General features: G+C 44.3%; 1 protein-coding gene across 3 annotated transcripts in view; it reads left to right on the top strand.

Moving 5' to 3' along the window:
- Positions 1-20,095, top strand: part of LOC126427329 (histone acetyltransferase KAT2A) — a 339,982-nt gene that overhangs the window by 64,465 nt on the left and 255,422 nt on the right. For all 3 annotated transcript variants that reach the window (XM_050089640.1, XM_050089639.1, XM_050089641.1), the window contains one exon: positions 9,409-9,546. The gene's annotated coding sequence lies outside the window, so the exon portion shown is untranslated. The remainder of the gene's footprint in view (positions 1-9,408; positions 9,547-20,095) is intronic.

Raw genomic sequence — 20,095 nt, 5'->3', positions numbered from 1 at the left:
CACATTGGAAACCTATTCACATGAATCATCTGAGTAGAGCGGACAGCTCCACCAATGCACTGCCATTTTATATAGGGTGTCCCAAAGAGAATGACCCAATTTTAACTTGTAATAATATTGAGACAAATGTCACTAGGTAACTGGAACAGTGCTAGATGTGATCGGCATGGTCTAGAGTTTCAGAAAAAATCTGCTAGATGTCACTATGAGTGCTGACCTGGAGCGTGCTGCCAATCTGACGCAATATGGTGTCCGTGCAACAGAAAGCGTATTGTGTTACTGAATTTAGTTGTACTCAATCAGTGATTGCAGTTCAGCGGCATTTCATATTCGATTTCGTGCCAAACCATCACCACCAAAGAACATTCGATGGTGGTATAAAGAGTTTGAAGAGACGGGGTCCCTCTGTGAAGGCAAAAATCCTGGCGAGCCATGCGTTCCTGAACAAACATTGGAACAAATCCGACGAGCATTTGAGCGGAGCCCTCGCAAGTCTACTCATCGTGCTTTGCCGTGCATGACAGTGTGGCATGTGTTGTGGCATTGTTAGCCCTCCAACCGTACCGATTACAACTGGTTCAAGCTCTTCGAGGTACTGACAGAGTGAAGCAAGTGGACTTCAGCAATGCTATTCTAGAGGACACGGAAGATGACACTTTTATGTCACGGTCGATATTCAGCGATGAGGCAACTTTCCATATTAGTAGTAAGGTTCACCATTATAATGTGCGTATATGGGGGGTCGTAAATCCTCATGAAACAATTGAACACGAGCGTGATTCACCAAAAGTGAATGTTTTTTGTACGGTTTCACAAAGCAAGGCTTATGGACCCTGCTTTTTTGAGGAAGAAACCGTAACAGGACAATCGTATCTTGCAATGCTACAGAACTGGTTATTCCCACAACTTGACTCTGACAATTTCATCTATCAGCAAGATGGAGCACCACGCTGCTGGCACAACAACATGCGCAGTTTCCTCTATGCCAACGTGCTTCAACATAGGATAGGACGTACAGGACCGCGAGACCAGTATTTACACTCTTGGCCTCCTAGGTCCCCTGACTTAACACCGTGCGATTTCTTCCTGTGGGTGATATGTTAAACAATGTGTTTATGTTCCTCCCTTACCTTGTGATATTGGTGAACTAAAAACCAGAATATCAGCTGCTGTAGCTTCAGTGACGGAAGACACCTTACACTCAGTTTGGGATGAATTCGGCTATCTGCTAGATGTCATCCGTGCAGCCAATGCAGGACGTATTGAACATTTATGATGGATTTTTATAAACTTCTGTCTTTTCTGAATAATTTAGTATGCAATTTGTTGGTGTTAAGCCCTTCTTCCTAATAAATAATTCTATTCAAAATTGGGTCATTCTTTTTGGGACACCCTGTATTTTGTGTACACAATACTGCTGCCATTTGTATATGTGCTTATCACTGTCACATGACTTTTGCACCCTCAGTGTGTGGCTGACACCAGCTTCCACCATTCAGGCATATCTGACACTGAAACTTCTGCAACCAATGAGAAATTCCAATTTTTCTTCCCCTGTGAGCAATTGATAGATGTAAGAAACAACTTAAAATATGAATTGCATTTATATAACATTACAGATATTTTATTTTCTGTCATGTTTCTCAAAACATTCTGAGCCTATATGCAGCTGATGAAGACAGTTTGGCAAAAACACGTAAACCCTTCTTGCTTTCTTCATGGTGACATTCCTTCTTTAGTTTGTTTTGTTGGCAAATAGCAGAAAGTACGCATCCTATGAATCTTGTAACTTTTTAAAAATTTTCTTTGCAGGGGAAGAGTGAGCTTTGATGCTTATTTTTTCCACACTTTCAAAGGGAAGGCAAAACAGTGATTCAGCATTTTTCTTTCTGAATTTTCTGATTCTGGTTAGTGACTTTGGTTTGTTACTTGAGTCAGGTACACCTTTACAACAGTTATACTTAGAAGATACTCCAGATCATGGGACAAATCACTTTGTTTCTGTGCTTCTTGCACTTCATCTTTCTTTATATTATTTTGGGCATTTCTATAGATAAAAAACTTGTACACGCATACCTTTTGTCTGTGCTGTAACAAACGGTGAACACAAATAGACAACAATCATAGCACAACCATTATATCTCACTTTATTGGCTGTTGGAGTTAGTCATACATATTCTAAATGCAAATATAAAGCAGTGTCTCGAAAAGAATGACCCGTTTCATGACAATCGACATGGATTCCTAAAACTTCAGTCAGGAAAAACTTAATTTATGAAAAGCATTTGACTCAGTATCATATGAACTTCATAATGAAAGTACTATCGTATGGTATATCATACAATATTTGTGACTAGATTGAGAATTTCATGCGTTTCACAATAGTTTTCAGTATGGTTCTGCTGCAGATACTCTATGTGATCAAAAGTATCCAGACACCTGGCTGAAAATGACTTAGAAGTTTGTGAGGCCCTCCACCGGTAATACCGGAATGCAATATGGAGTTGGCACACCTTTAGCCTTCATGACAGCTTCCACTCTCGGAGGCATACGTACAGTCAGGTGCTGGAAGGTTTCTCGGGGAATGGCAGCCCATTCTTCACGGACTCCTGTATTGAGGAGAGGTATTGATGTCGGTCGGTGAGGCCTGGCACAAAGTCAGCATTCCAAAACATCCCAATTATGTTCTGTAGGATTCAGGTCAGGTCTCTGTGCAGACCAGTCCACTACAGGGATGTAATTGTCATGTAACCACTCCACCACAGGCTGTGCATTACGAACAGGTGCTCAGTCGTGTTGAAAGATGCATTCGCCATCCCCGAATTGCTCTTCAACAGTGGGAACAAAAAGGTGCTTAAAACATCAATGTAGGCCTGTGCTGTGATTGTGCCACACAAAACAACAAGGGGTGCAAGCCCCTTCAACGAAAAACGTGAACACACCATAACACCATCACCTCCAAATTTTACTGTTGGCACTACACACGCTGGTAGATGATGATCACTGGGCATTCGTCATACCCATACCCACACCCTGCCATCGGGTCGCCACATTGTGTACCGTGATTCATTACTCCACATGATGTTTTTCCACTGTTCAATCGTCCAATGTTTACGCTCCTTACACCAAGCGAGGCGTCGTTTGGCATTTACCAGCATGATGTGTGACTTGAGCAGCCACTTGACCGTGAAATCCAAGTTTTCTCACCTCCTGCGTAACTGTCATAGCACTTGCAGTGGATCCTGATGTAGTTTGGAATTCCTGTGTGATGGTCTGGATAGAGCTCTGCCTATTATGCATTACGACCCTCTTCACTTGTCGGCGGTCTCTGTCAGTGAACAGATGAGGTCGGCCTGTACGCTTTTGTGCTGTATGTGTCCCTTCACATATCAACTTCACTATCACATTGGAAACAGTGGACCTAGGGATGTTTAGGAGTGTGGAAATCTCACGTACAGACGTATGACACAAGTGACACCCAATCACCTGACCACGTTCGAAGCCCTTGAGTTCCGCAGAATGCCCCATTCTGCTCTTTCACGATGTCTAATGACTACTGAGGTCGCTGATATGGAGTACCTGGTAGTAAGTGGCAGCACAATATACTTTATAATGAAAACGATGTTTTTGGGGGTGTCTGGATACTTTTGATCACCTAGAGAATATTGTGTACAACTCATAGAAAACTATTATATGACCTTTGTTGTGCACTTTACCCAAAAATTAATGCTTGGTGCTGAAGAAGTATTTCTTGTATTTTTTCTTGTACACTGCCCCACATGAGTTTGCTTACGATCATTTTCAGCTAATGCCAGTGCCGAATCTCCACCTCAGAAAATATGCATACTGTATTAAGCCAGACTGGGACCTGCAGCAAATGCTAAAAGAGGCCTTCCATTTGCTTTGGGCTCCAATGTTTAGAATATAAAATAAAACAAGACTTTACTTTGTTCTCAAAACAGTATGTATATTTTCTTGAATGGTGAACAAACATTTAAAACTTAAATTCTTTTTGTACTCTGAGAAAATATAAACACTTCTTTACTCCAATTACACTTTTAAATAGAAATTAACTTCATTAAATTTGTGCAAATTAATGAAGTTACATAATGATTGAATTGAGGCTTTCAAGGCTCAGAAATTAAAATCAAAGTAAGAATTGTATGTAAATCCGAATTAAACAAATAAAACTAAAACCCATGTTCATAATAGAGGGAAACATTCCACATGGGAAAAATATATCTAAAAACAAAGATGATGTAACTTACCAAATGAAACCGTTGGTATCTCGATTCAGACACTAACAAACACAAACACACACACAAAATTCAAGCTTTCACAACCAACGGTTACTTCATCAGGAAAGAGGGAGGGAGAGGGAAGGACGAAAGGATGTGGGTTTTAAGGGAGAAGGTAAGGAGTCATTTCAATCCCGGGAGCGGAAAGACTTACCTTAGGCGGAAAAAAGGACGGGCACACACACACACACACACACACACACACACACACACACACACATCCATCTGCACAAACACAGACACAAGCTGACATTTGTAAAGGCAAAGAGTTTGGGCAGAGATGTCAGTCGAGGCGGAAGTACAGAGGCAAAGATGTTGTTGAAAGACAGGTGAGGTACGAGTGGCGGCAACTTGAAATTAGCGGGGGCTGAGGCCTGGCGGATAACGAGAAGAGAGGATGTACTGAAGGGCAAGTTCCCATCTCCGGAGTTCTGACAGGTTGGTGTTAGTGGGAAGTATCCAGATAACCCGGACGGTGTAACACTGTGCCAAGATGTGCTGGCCGTGCACCGAGGCATGTTTAGCCACAGGGTGATCCTCATTACCAACAAACACTGTCTGCCTGTGTCCATTCATGCGAATGTACAGTTTGTTACTGGTCATGCCCACATAGAAAGCTTCACAGTGTAGGCAGATCAGTCGGTAAATCACGTGGGTGCTTTCACACGTGGCTCTGCCTTTGATCGTGTACACCTTCCGTGTTACAGGACTGGAGTAGGTGGTGGTGGGAGGGTGCATGGGACAGGTTTTACACCGGGGGCGGTTACAAGGGTAGGAGCCAGAGGGTAGGGAAGGTGGTTTGGGGATTTCATAGGGATGAACTAAGAGGTTACGAAGGTTATGTGGATGGCAGAAAGCCCATTCCTGTTGTCCAGGCAGAGCTTCAAGGAATCCTCAGAACCTTAGGCCCCCTACAAAACGTTTCACCTGACTCCATCAACCTCCTGACCCCACCGACACCCCGCACCCCTACCTTCTACCGACTTCCTAAAATTCACAAACCCAATCATCCCGGCCACCCCATTGTAGCTGGTTACCAAACCCCCACAGAACGTATCTCTGCCTACGTAGATCAACACCTTCAACCCATTACGTGCAGTCTCCCATCCTTCATCAAAGACACCAACCACTTTCTCGAATGCCTGGAATCCTTACCCAATATGTTACCCCCGGAAACCATCCTTGTAACCATTTGATGCCACTTGCTTATGCACAAATATTCTGCACGTCCAGGGCCTCGCTGCGATGGAGAACTTCCTTTCACGCCGATCACCTGCCACCCTACCTAAAACCTCTTTCCTCATTACCTTAGCCAGCTTCATCCTGACTCACAACTTCTTCACTTTCGAAGGCCAGACATACCAACAATTAAAGGGAACAGCCACGGGTACCAGGATGGCCCCCTCGTACGCCAACCTATTTATGGGTCGCTTAGAGGAAGCCTTCTTGGTTACCCAGGCCTGCCAACCCAAAGTTTGGTACAGATTTATCGATGACATCTTCATGATCTGGACTGACAGTGAAGAAGAACTCCAGCATTTCCTCTCCAACCTCAACTCCTTTGGTTCCATCAGATTCACCTGGTCCTACTCCAAATCCCATGCCACTTTCCTTGACATTGACCTCCATCTGTCCAATGGCCAGCTTCACACATCCGTCCACATCAAACCCACCAACAAGCAACAGTACCTCCATAATGACAGCTGTCAGCCATTCCACATCAAACGGTCCCTTCACTACAGCCTAGGTCTTTGTGGCAAACGAATCTGCTCCAGTCGGGAATCCCTGAACCGTTACACCAACAACCTGAAAACTGCTTTCACATCCCGCAGCTACCCTTCCGACCTGGTACAGAAGCAAATAACCAGAGTCACTTCCTCATCCCTTCAAACCCATAACCTCCCACAGAAGATCCCCAAAAGCACCCCACTTGCGACAGGAAACCTTCCGGGACTGGATCAGACTCTGAATGTGGCTCTCCAACAGGGATACGACTTCCTCAAATCCTGCCCTGAAATGAGATCCATCCTTCACGAAATCCTCCCCACTCCACCAAGAGTGTCTTTCCACCGTCCACCTAACCTTCGTAACCTCTTAGTTCATCCCTATGAAATCCCAAACAACCTTCCCTACCCTCTGGCTCCTACCCTTGTAACCGCCCCCGGTGTAAAATCTGTCCCGTGCACCCTCCCACCAACACCTACTCCAGTCCTGTAACTCGGAAGGTGTACACGATCAAAGGCAGAGCCACATGTGAAAGCACTCACGTGATTTACCAACTGACCTGCCTACACTGTGAAGCTTTCTATGTGGGAATGACCAGCAACAAATTGTCCATTTGCATGAATGGACACAGGCAGACAGTGTTTGTTGATAATGAGGATCACCCTGTGGCTAAACATGCCTTGGTGCACGGCCAGCACATCTTGGCACAGTGTTACACCGTCCGGGTTATCTGGATACTTCCCACTAACACCAACCTGTCAGAACTCCGGAGATGGGAACTTGCCCTTCAGTATATCCTCTCTTCTCGTTATCCGCCAGGTCTCAATCTCCGCTAATTTCAATTTGCCGCCGCTCATACCTCACCTGTCTTTCAACAACATCTTTGCCTCTACTTCCGCCTCGACTGACATCTCTGCCCAAACTCTTTGCCTTTACAAATGTCAGCTTGTGTCTGTGTATGTGCGGATGGATATGTGTGTGTGTGTGTGTGTGTGTGTGTGTGTGTGTGAATGTATACCTGTCCTTTTTTCCCCCAAGGTAAGTCTTTCCGCTCCCGGGATTGGAATGACTCCTTACCTTCTCCCTTAAAACCCACATCCTTTCGTCTTTCCATCCCCTTCCTTTTTTCCTGATGAAGCAACCCTGGGTTGCGAAAGCTTGAATATTTGTGTGTGTGTTTGTGTTTGTTAGTGTCTCTATCAACATACCAACGCTTCCGTTTGGTAAGTTACATCATCTTTGTTTTTAGATATATAAAACCCACATTCATTTTGATAAGGATTTGTACAAAAATTATGATCCTGTAAGTACCGAACATGCAGTCTTAAGCTTATGAGCAAAAAGCCTTAGCCATTTATACCACAGAGCTCCGGGTTGAACTACTGTTATTTTTAATTGTTTTGATCTTTTGTGAGAAATTATTTTTGTCACATTTTTATGATTGGGGTCCACCATGTTTGATGACTGAAATGTATGAAACCTGACATCCAGTCCTACACCACTATAAGTATGGTTTCATAAAGTCAATCACACCTCTCGGGGTTTTAGTGGCAAATAAACTTTTACTGTATTCAGAAGTACGAGTAAATGAATTATAACAGTTACATTTCATTGTGAGATGTTATGAAACATCAATAATTGAAACCTACACTGTTATTTATGTTGTACGTAGAACCCACGATTTTTAAACTTGTTAACATGTATAAGCAAACTTTTTCTCTTCAGTGCTTCTTGTTTTCCTGTCTGCAGTCACTTGATAGGATTACATTTCACTCTTATTAACATTTTATACTGTTGTTAAATATTGGTATTGTATCTTATTAGCCCACAGCAACTGGCAAAGAAAAAGCAGCACAAAAGAAATGCAGAAAGTGTGAAACTACAGCCGGCCGAAGTGGCCGTGCGGTTAAAGGCGCTGCAGTCTGGAACCGCAAGACCGCTACGGTCGCAGGTTCGAATCCTGCGTCGGGCATGGATGTTTGTGATGTCCTTAGGTTAGTTAGGTTTAACTAGTTCTAAGTTCTAGGGGACTAATGACCTCAGCAGTTGAGTCCCATAGTGCTCAGAGCCATTTGAACCATTTGTGAAACTACAACACACAATACAACAGTCTATCGACAGGAAAGAAACCTTCATTGTAGATGGCCTATATCAAAAGTGGGCGCACTGTAAGAAAAGTAAATACACTGTTGAAGGAACAAACGACTGTAATAGTAGATGTACAAAAATAATGTGGTATCCTTTAATTACCTTCTTATTGATTATCAGTGGAAACCTATTCTAATTCATCAGGTTATTGCGACTAGCTCGGACAACTTCAGGGAATTCCACTGCAAGTTTTGCAGTGTTGTCAACTTAGAAGACACAGAGTATGGCGTAGCCAGCGCTTACCTTTAGAAGGGAGCTAAAATTGTTGCTACTTATTGTTGATTTGGACATCACCATCTTTCCATTGGATGGTATGTGCAATATCAACAGATTATTTAACATTAAGGTGCGGGCCTCTTAGTGTGCAGTGTGCCCATAGCATTTAGTAACTCCCGGATAGATGCATCACAATTTCTCATGCCAATAATCCGCCCTCTTCCAAACTCGCTGATTGACGGTATGGTCCGCGCATATGTCTGTGAGACATGCTGGGCGACTGCTCATGCCATACTAATCCATTACCTTTACTTTATAGAGACAACTAGAACTGCAGGCACATTTTACTGGCAGGCGGTGTTGCATCATGATGCTGATGTTGACCTTGAACCCGCGGACTTACATGGTTCAAATACTAACCATTTCTGTAGAACATACCATTGTACATATCCTGTTGATATGAACGTCCTATGTATAGTCATTCAAGGAGTTCTCACCATGTAGCAGAGATACTGAGTCGCAGATAGGCACGACAAAAGATTTTCACACTTAAATCTTTCAGCCAATGGCCTTTGTCAGCAAAACACACACACACACACACACACACACACACACACACACTCGCGCAAACGCAACCTTCACACTCGACTGCAGTGTGAAATACTTTTTGTTGTGCCTTTCTGTGACTCAGCATTTCCACCATATGGTGAGTAGCTACTTTCCTTCTCATAATATTGTTACATTCCATCCTGAATTTTCCATTGTTTCATTCAAGGGGTTCTGTTTTTCCTGAACGTGAGTGTACATTACCACACAGAACCAAGCTTACACAGTTCGCAAACAGATGGCACGCACATCTTTACTTGCTTTGTTTGAGTGACTACTGTGACATCTGCCCACAAAATATGTAAGTTACCAAATTGTGCATTAGCATGAATTGTCAGAGGTGAGAAGAATTCTGCATAGAATGAAAAAAAAAAGACACTAGTATTTGAGTTGTTTCTTTGTTTTTGTTGTGCAGGTTAGTGTGTGTACCTGAGGCTGCAAAGAACCTCCATTCACTTTGGGCTGCATTCCAGAGAGGATGAGCTGCTAACTCGTCCCACACTGCGGTCTGTTCTGTAGCAGCGCTTCTGCAGTCGCTTCTCCGTTTTAACAGGTAACTGGACTAGCTTGTACTGTAACATGTAAGCATCTGTTGAAGTTGTTTGTATCGCTCATGGGTATTCAGCTAGGTGTTACTATTTACGTAACATGACCTTAGTGTGTCTTCAGGTGATACCTGTAGACTGAGCTTCTTCACTGCATCACACCTCCTTTGCACTCTTACCACCCCACACTCCTTCCCCACAACCAGGTTGCATCCAACGTTACAATGCTGTGCTCAAATTCTAGTCCCTGAATGCTGTTGCTGCCCACATCAGGCTTGGAAGTTGCTCTCGTCCACACTGTGACACTGAGTGCTGGATCCCATGCTTTACTGAGAGGAAGCCACCGCCTCTGTTGATCAGGCTGTAGGACACTCATATTTTGATTGCTTCCTTTAGAACAAAGTCTCAAAACAATGAGGACTGTCTCAACACTTACACTATGTGATCAAGAGTACCTGGACATCTCCAAAAACATATGTTTTTCATATAAGGTGCATTGTGCTACCACCTACTGCCAGGTACTCCATATCAGCGACCTCAGTAGTCATTAGACATCATGAGAGAGCAGAATGGGACACTCTGTGGAACTCGTGCACTTCTAACGTGGTCAGGTGTCACTTCTGTCATACGTCTGTATGCGAGATTACCACACTTCTAAACATCCCTAGGTCCACTGTTTCCGATGTGAGAGTGAAGTGGAAACGTGAAGGGACACGTACAGCACAAAAGCGCACAGGCCGAACTCGTCTGTTCACTGACAGAGGCCACTGACAGTTGAAGAGGGTCGTAATGTGTAATAGCAGACATCTATCCAGACCACCACACAGGAATTCCAAACTGCATCAGGATCCACTGCAAGTACTATGACAATTAGGTGGGAGGTGAGAAAACTTGGATTTCACGGTCGAGCGGCTGCTCATAAACCACACATCATGCCGGTAAATGCCAAACAATGCCTCGCTTGGTGTAAGGAGTGTAAATGTTGGACGATTGAACAGTGGAAAAACATCATGTGGAGTGACGAATCACAGTACACAAAGTGGTGATTCGATGGCACGGTGTGGGTATGGCAAATTCCCAGTGAACGTCATCTGCCAGCGTGTGTAGGCCAACAGTAAAATTCAGAGGCGGTGGTGTTATGGTGTGGTCGTATTTTTCATGGAGGGGGCTTTCACCCCTTTTGTTTTGCATGGCACTATCACAACACAGGCCTATATTGACATTTTAAGCACCTTCTGGCTTCCCACTGTTGAAGAGCAATTCTGGGATGGCAATTGCATCTTTCATCACGATCGAGCACCTGTTCATTATGCACGGACTGTGACAGAGTGGTTGCATGACAATAACATCCCTGTAATGGTCTGGCGTGCACAGACTCCTGACCTCAATCCTATAGATCACCTTTGGGATGTTTTGGAACGCCGACTTCGTGCCAGGCCTCACCGATCGACATCGATACCTCTCCTCAGTGCAGCACTCTGTGAAGAATGGGCTGCCATTCCCCAAGAAACCTTCCAGCACCTGATTGAATGTACGCCTGTAATAGTGGAAGTTGTCATCCAGGCTAAGGGTGGGCCAACACCATATTGAATTCCAGCATTACCAATGGAGGGTGCCATGAACTTGTAAGTCATTTTCAGCCAGGTGTCCAGACACTTTTGGTCACATAAGGTATGTTTCTTCATGCTTCACTGAGTCCCTGTAGCCACGCAATGTTCTGGAACCACATATTTGGGTATTTGCATAAATTCAGTTTGTCTCCTGTGCTCCTAGCACCTTTCTTCAATTGTCTGCAAAGTCTGCTCGACATATGGCTGAATGCATTTGGATAGGGTGTGGTAGACGCCCACTTTACAGAGCCCCAAGACATCTGTTACCACGTCTAATAGTGTACACGTTCTTGCATGTGGATAGAAAATCATTTACTGTTACAGTAAGATAGGAATTTGCAAGTTTAGTTTGATACTTTGCTGGCTTACGGCGGATGCGCCATAGTCTTATGCTCCTCATTGGTGGGCCTGTACCTTCTTGATTTCTTACTCCCACTTACTTTACACATTTATTGCACTGAAAATGCACTCTAAGACAAAAAAATTATGCACCATGAAGGAATTAACTGAATGGGATGGAAATTGGTAGACGTGATCTTTGTGCACAGACAAACAAGTGATTCCAATTTCACATCTACATACATACTCCGCAGGAGCGATGCATGGCGGAGGGTACCTCGTACCACAACTAGCATCTTCTCTCCCTGTTCCACTCCCAAACAGAACAAGGGAAAAATGACTGCCTATATGCCTCTGTACGAGGCCTAATCTCTCTCATCTTATCTTTGTGGTCTTTCCGCAAAATATAAGTTGGCGGCAGTAAAATTGTACTGCAGTCAGCCTCAAATGCTGGTTCTCTAAATTTCCTCAGTAGCGATTCACGAAAAGAACGCCTCCTTTCCTCCAGAGATTCCCACCCGAGTTCCTGAAGCATTTCCGTAACACTCGCGTGATGATCAAACCTACCAGTGACAAATCTAGCAGCCCACCTCTGAATTGCTTCTATGTCCTCCCTCAATCCGACCTGATAGGGATCCCAAATGCCCGAGCAGTACTCGAGAATAGGTCATATTAGTGTTTTATAAACGATCTCCTTTACAGATGAACCACATCTTCCCAAAATGCTACCAATGAGCCGAAGACAACTACCCGCCTTCCCCACAACTCCCATTACGCTTGACCCACTTCATATCGCTCTGCAATGTTACGCCCAAATATTTAATCGACGTGACTTTGTCAAGCGCTACACTACTAATGGAGTATTCAAACATTATGGGATTCTTTTTCCTGTTCATCTGCATTAATTTATATTTATCTATATTTAGAGTTTGCTGCCATTCCTTACACCAATCACAAATTCTGTCCAAGTCGTCTTGTGTCCTCCTACAGTCACTCAACGACGACACCTTCCCGTACACCACAGCATCATCAGCAAACAGCCGCACATTGCTATCCACCCTTTCCAAAAGATCATTTATGTAGACAGAAAACAACAGCGGACCTACCACACTTCCCTGGGGCACTCCAGACGATACCCTCACCTCCGATGAACACTCACCATCGAGGACAACTAGTTAGGAGTCTGCAGTGGGGCACCGAGTCAAACGCTTTCCGGAAGTTAAGGAATATGGCATCTGTCTGATACCCTTCATCCACGGTTCGCAAGAAATCATGTGAATAAAGGGCGAGTTGCGTTTCGCAGGAGCGATGCTTTCTAAAGCCGTGCTGACGCATGGACAGCAACTTCTCTGTCTCAAGGAAATTCATTATATTCGAACTCAGAATATGTTCAAGAATCCTGCAACAAACCGATGTTAAGGATACTCGTCTGTAATTTTGAGGATCTGTCCTTCTACCCTTCTTATATACAGGCGTCAGCTGCGCTTTTTTCCAGTCGCTCGGGACTTTACATTGGGCAAGAGATTCACGATAAATGCAAGCTAAGTAAGAAGCCAATGCAGTAGCGTACTCATCAATTGGATGATTTATTTGAGGGAAAGAACTTCACATATCGAGGAAGTCAGTAATATGTTGGTTCACCTCTGACCCTAATGCAAGCAGTTGTTTGGCTTGGCATTGATCGATAGACTTGTTGGATGCTCTCCTGAGGGATATTGTGCCAAATTCTGTCCAGCTGTTATATTACATCATCAAAATTCCGAGCTGGTTGGTAGGCCCTTACGATAATGTTCTCAATTGGAGAGAGATCGGGCGACCTTGTTGGGGAAGGTTTGATTTGCCAAGCACAAAGGTAAGCAGTACAAACTCTTGCTGTGTGTGGGCAGCATTATCTTGTTGAAATGTGAGCCCAAGATGGCTTGCCATGAAGGGCAACAAAACCGGGCCTAGAATATTGTCAAAGTACCGCTGTGCTGTAAGGGTCCCATGGATGACAATCAAAGGGTCCTCCTATGAAATGCAGACATGCCAACTCTCCTGATTTAAGCAGGAGACTCCCGATTTTTCCTTCTTCCTCCTGATCTCCCGACCGTAAAGACCGACCTCCCGATTTTCAGAGCAATTTCAATACTTTCCTTACTATTTGAAAATCCTGCCCCTTCGATATATTGGTGGATGACAGTGTATGGCTGCTACTTGTCTATGTTAACTTGGAAGATTCGTGTGGTGGCTGTCGGGAGTGGCAGTAGGCGTAGCTCGCGCTTTGTATCTTCCTTGTAGAAGTACGGAACTTATCGTTGGCAGCGTTCGGAGACAAATGAATATCTTTCAACCAGTTTCAGTTTCCTCCACTTCTGGTAGCATCAGTGCAATTGTAAAGTAATTGTGGACAAGGAGTAGTTGATAGTCATTCCAAGCGAAGTGATTAGCATTGTTCTTTCCACAAGGAAGTGTGGCCAAGTTGGGGGATTTCCTCCTAAATTTAGGGGGAATTAAGCTGCCTGGGGAAATTAGAGGGATAAATGTTTCAGGGGGGAAAAAAATTTTGGGTTACTACCCTCCCCTCCACTCGACAATTTCATTGTTGACTCCCTTTTACCCCCCCCCCCCCCCTCCCCCCGCTCACCCGACAGTGTGACAAATTATTTAGGGGAATTTGAAGTGCAATATAGGGGGAAACGGTGCACCAGGGTTGGCATCATTGCTACTTGACCATTGTCTATAACGTAGGACCATTGTGTTCTCGATGCTGCTGCGTGATTTGTGTACTCTGTAGTAGTTGTTGGCTGCATATCATGGAGGTGTTGATTATTTTTTGTGCAGGATGGTGGAGAAATCTGATGCAGTATTCAGAAATGTATATAAGGAAGAGTTTCCATGTTTAAGTGAATCGAGGAAGGGACAAACCTACGCATTTTGTAGTGTATGTAGATGTGACTTTTCAGTGGCTCACGGTGGGAAGTGAGGCATTCTTAAACATGTGCAAACTAAAAAACACAAGGAGAGTGTCCATTGTGTAGAACGGAACCAGAAACTTCTCGTGTAAACCCCAAAATGTAGATTCTGTGACGAACGCCGAGGCTTTATTTACCTCATTTATTGTAGAGCATAACTTGACTATAAACTGTGCCGACCACGCTGGGCCTTTGCTTCGCAAAATGTTTCCCGATTCTGAAATTGTGAAACAATATGGGTGTACCAGGTACAGGTACTGAATTATTGCAACTTTGTCAGGGATGTGTTGTAATTCACAATAGTACAGCGCTAAAATTCTCCTGATTTTTCACTTTTGAAAGTTGGCATGTATGGAAATGAAATGAAATGGCACGGCACTGCAGACCATCACTGTTGGCTGTTGGGTGAGTGACAGGTTGGTATCCCAGTGCTGCCCAGGGTATCCTCAGACATGGGTTTGCCGGTCTCTGGGGCCCATTTCATACTTGGCCGCATCATTGAAGATGATTCTACTCCAGCCAAAGAGATTCTGGGCTGAAGACACGTCTGGAAATGCTCCGGACAACAGTAGAATCCCCCACTCCCTGTCCAGGGGGCTCACCTCTCTTTGGTGAGTTTGTGCTTGGCTTCCACAGGGTCCCAGCCTTTGCAGCACCTCTTCACTTTCTGTGCTGCATGTCTATCCTCCTCATTCCTTTTCCCCTCCCTCGGTGAACACGTCTTGCGTATTTTCAGGAACGCATTCTGAAATTTCGTAGCCCAGCGATGGACAGTCCCTAGTCTGATTTTTCTTTCATCCTCAATTATTTACCTCCTCTCCGTCCTCCGCTTCAGTGTTTGAGGTCTCTCTTTCTTCTTCCTCCCTGTGTGCTTCTGAAGGGTGACCCAGATGTTTGACATCTAACAGGCGACTTGGTAAAGCGCAATTCCCAGCCGTGGGTCGACAGGTGGGATTCGTACGTACCCCTGGTACAGGCCCGGCCCAGGGAAGGGTGATTGCCTGAGCTATTGCTTTCCCAGTTGCCAATTGGTCCCCCTGTGTGGAGTTTGGGAGATATGACTTGAGGTATGAACAATCATCTAAGGCCGGGCTTCACAACATACGTGCTTGCGGAGCAAGCTGTGAGCAGCAAGGTGCGAGCACAGAGCAGCGCGAGCACGCTACCCCAACTACCGGACCTGAGCGGAGAGTGGGGAGAGTCACATGGGGCACACAGCAGCTGCCACCGGTCAATGTAAATCCGCAGCCACCTGCAGGGATATCACTCACGAATTGTTACTGCGACAGATGAAACGAATAAAGGAGAATGTCCACGTGCCACATAATTTTATTAGCTTAGTGTATGCCTCTACATTCGCATTAATTTGTGAACTGTTACACAATAAAAGGTGTCACTGAAGTGTGGGATTCTCCGTTATCATGTACTTTTTGCCCTTTACAATTGCGTCTATGTTCGGAGTAATTGTTCTTGTGCATTTTAGGCGCAGTGTGCAGTTTAAATTTCGATCAGACAATGCGTTTCTCAGGCGCGTCTTGTTACATTTCGTTGCAGAGAACAGTTGTTCACAAACATACGTGTTACCGAACGTTGATATTATTGTAGCCGCCAGTTTGTGCAAATGAGGAAATCTATCCTGAGGGAAGTGTCTGTAGAATTCCAAAATGTTTTTCTTGTTCTGAAATTTGTCTCTGTATTCTCTGTCACACTGCAGGTCAATAATTTCTTGCTGCAGCTCAGGACGAATCTCTTAAATATTCGCTTAATATGTAGAGAACAGATCAAAATCACTGTCTAGTGCTGTCAGATCCTGAAAGCGCTGATCAACTAAAGTATGTGAATAACGTTCACCGTCTTTGTGAACATCTTGCATGGATGATAATTTAGGAAAATGAGCTAGGTTTCCTTTTTCCAGCTGACTCACACAAAGTGTCAATTTCATTTTAAAAGCTCGTATTCGATCTATGAAATGAGTAATTAGCAGATCTTTACCTTGTAGTAAAATGCTCAAAGCATTCAGATGGCTAGTTAAATCTGCTAAGAACGCGAGATCACATTCAAACGTGCGTGCGCATTTCCCCTCCCTCCTTACTCTGCGACCTTGCACCTGCTCGCGAGCACGTGCCTGAGCAGACGCGAGTACTCGCGCTCAAAACCGACCAGTTGTTAAGCCCTGATCTAAGGCGAGTGAGCCCCCATCTGAGGGGGGCTTCCAGTCGCAGTGGGTGCAACATCGAAGATGTTGGTGATTGTGGAGGATTTTTTCGCAATGAGCTAATCATCTTTATCTCAAATTAAAGTTAAAGCAATTACAGCCCTCTGTCACAAAATTTAAGTCTTTTGACCAAGTTTCAAAACTTCTCTGAGTGTCTTCATCAGAAATTAAATATTCAAATTAGCGTGTCACGTATAAGATAAATATCAAGCAAGAAAGGTTTTATTCACAAAAATTTGAAAAGAATACATGGAAGGCGAGTCACTGTGGGCTGCTCATACCTAGAAAAACCATAGTTTTCTTTCTTTTTTTTTAAATTTTTGTGACTAAAACGTTTTTCTTTTCATATTTATCTTATACATGACCTGCAAATTTGAATATTTAATTCCTGATGAAGGCACTAATAGAAGTGTTGAAACCTGGTCAAAAGACTTAAATTTTGTGAGCGAATGCTGTAATTGCCTTAACTTTAATTTGTAAACAGTCACTGAACTAAGCAGCCATGTTTAAAGTTTTAATCTTCTTCTCAGTCTATGTCTACTAAAATAAATGGAATGAGCCTAAAGATTCAATGCCACTCCCAGCTACACCTCAGTTCTTCGTCGCATTATGTACCGAAGATGATCAGTCCATTGTCAGAGTTAATGTGTTTATTATTCAAAAAGGTGTCGATGCAATTGCAGGTCTTGTGAAATCATACTGTCACTTATACTGGGACTTTGCTTTTGGAGACCAAAATTGTGATTTTCAAGCCCAACAACTGCTTACAGTTCACTCCTCCACAGCTGTCCTGTTCGTGTTGAGGTGCATCATATGCTGAATTCTTTGTGTGGTGTTATTTACACTCTGCTGCTTGATGGTCTGACAAAGGCAGAAATCTAAAATGTTCTCTCTGATGAGGGTGTCACTGTGATCCATTGAGTAGTGAAAAATGTTGATGCTAACTTAGTGCCTATGCGCAATCTTTTTTCACGTTTGATGGAATAGAGCTTCCATGAAAGATCAAAGCAGGCTGTGAAGTTATGATGGTCCGATTTTACATTCTGAAATTGGTGTGCTGCTACTAGAGTCAGTGTTACAATCACACTCACGTGTCCTGTCAAAACGTGACCAAATATGTTACTTGTGGTAGGGATGCTGACAAGGGTGAGTCCCCACAGTATCAGTTGTAATGGCAACTACGCGGCCTTATCCCATTAGTGTCACGTGTCTCTCGATGAGTGGGCTGTCCAAGAGATGTGGGGTAGGGAAAAGTATCCTACACTGTCGCAAGTTGTTGGCTAGTCGAAAGCCCTGCATTTTACCGTGCTCCACTTATAGTACCGTTCTTGCTATACCTCACTCCACGAAGTACATGGCCTCACAGACTTGGGATCTCCAATTCAGTATTGTAATTGTGAAATCACCCAATATCACTTTAGCATCCCTGTTTCCTTCTCTTACAGCTGTGCAACAAGCCAACAGATCTTTGCCCTTGGCAGAGAAATCACCTGCTACACAACTGGTAGGCCAGAAAGGATGAAAGGAACACTCCCACAACGACTTTTTATGTCCCTCCAGCCAACAGACATCTGAGTCTTCGTCTTCTTACTCTAAGAAATCAAACAGAGGCAAGCAGTCTCCTTCCCCAATGCGGAGATCCTGTTCAACAGTGTCACCGTGTGATACCCTCACCTTGCTGACCTCCATTTCACTGGCACTCTCAGCCTACCATTTTTCTGCTCTGGAATCCACAGGTCGACCCAGGAACAATGCTGACGCCTCTGTAGATGTCATAGAATAGAATCCTCCAGCCTCTGTGCCCCGTAGCAGTGTCTCTTAAAAGACTTGCACTCGGCAGCCGTTGAGGTGACTGGCCATCATTTTCTCCCTCCTCCCCATTCCTCATTATGACACTTCCACTATGAAATGTTCGTGACATTAGATCCAACAAGGAGGAATTACGTCTGTTCTTGGAATCTCAGCATCCTGCTGTTGTTTCCTGCCTCCAAAAAAAGAAATTACGTCCTCTAGACCACTTTGACTTCATGCATTTCCTTCCAATCTGCTTTGACCTTCCCTCCGAGGACAGCATTCCGTCTGATTGGGGAGTCATGCTGCTCATTCGTAATGATGTCCGTAGCCAAACCATCTCATTGAACGTCAGGCTGCAAGCTGTTGCAGTTTGCCTTTCCCTTCCTTCCTTGACCTTTTCTCTTTGTGCCGTCTACACCAGGGCAAACTTACTTCAGCTTATCGGTCAGCTCCCTCACCCCTTTCTGCTGCTCAGTGACTTTAATGTCAACCATCCCCATTGGCGCTCTTCCAGAACCTGTCCGAGAGGTTCCCTCTCTGCTGACCTTCGCAATCAACTCAACTTTGTCTGTCTTAACACTGGAGCACCCACTTTCTTTTCAGACTCCCTGCACATCTATTCTGATTTGGACATCTTGTTCTGTACTGCCCAACTTGCCTGTCCTCTCGTGTGGTCCATTGTCTCCGACATATACTCGAACAACCATTTCCTGTGCTACCTATTTGCTGATTCCTACCCCATATGCATGTAAATCCAATTCACAGATTTCTAAGGACGACTGGAAGCTTTACTCCTCCCAGGCGACCTTCAACAAAAATTCCACAGTCGTGATGAACAGATAAGAGTACCTTACGATTGTTATCTGTACTGCTGCAGAATGTTCCGTACCTCGCATTTAATCTTTATTGCACCGTGTCCCGGTCCCGTGGTGGACTGAGACATGCCGTGACACAATTTGTGCGCGGAGATGTAATCTCCACATTTTTAACTACCATCGTATGACAGTGAACTATATTCATTATAAACATTTGCGAGGGCTTTGTCACATTCTTCAGTATAGTGAAGAAGCTAGCTGGATTTTGTTTAGTTGTTCTTTTCACAGTTTCACTCCCTCTTATGCCGTACGGGCAACCTCTGTCGGCTCTCTGGTACCGAGGTCCATTCCCTGATTTTCAGCCTGACCATAGTAGATGTTGTCATTGGCAACTATGTTGCTGTCTCCAAGACCTTGGGCCACTATTTTGCGGAGATTTCGAGCTCCACCCACTGTCACTCCGTCTTCCTCTCTTGGAAATGAGTGGAGGAGGCTCAGGTGATATTCTTCTCCTCTCAGAATAGTGACTACCACAATGATGCCTTTACTATGAGGGAGCTAGACCATGGTCTCACCTCATCCTGATCCTCTACCCCAGGGCTGGACAATATTCACATTCAGGTGTTGCAGCAGTTTCTCCTTCAAATGTACGATCGCATCTCGGTGGACGGCACGTTTCCCAGACACTGGCGTGAAGCCACTCTCATACCAACACCTAAGTCCGGTTAGGACAACACCTTCCTTCTAGCTACCGCCCCATTTCTCACCAGCTGTGTTTTTTGGGTGATGGTTTGTATGATTCGTGGTCAGCTGGTATGGTGGCTCGAGTC

Source organism: Schistocerca serialis, chromosome 11 (assembly GCF_023864345.2).
Source record: "Schistocerca serialis cubense isolate TAMUIC-IGC-003099 chromosome 11, iqSchSeri2.2, whole genome shotgun sequence".
NCBI lineage: Eukaryota > Metazoa > Arthropoda > Insecta > Orthoptera > Acrididae > Schistocerca > Schistocerca serialis.
Note: the sequence above shows the minus strand (reverse complement) of the source record. Positions and strands in the feature narration are given on the sequence as shown.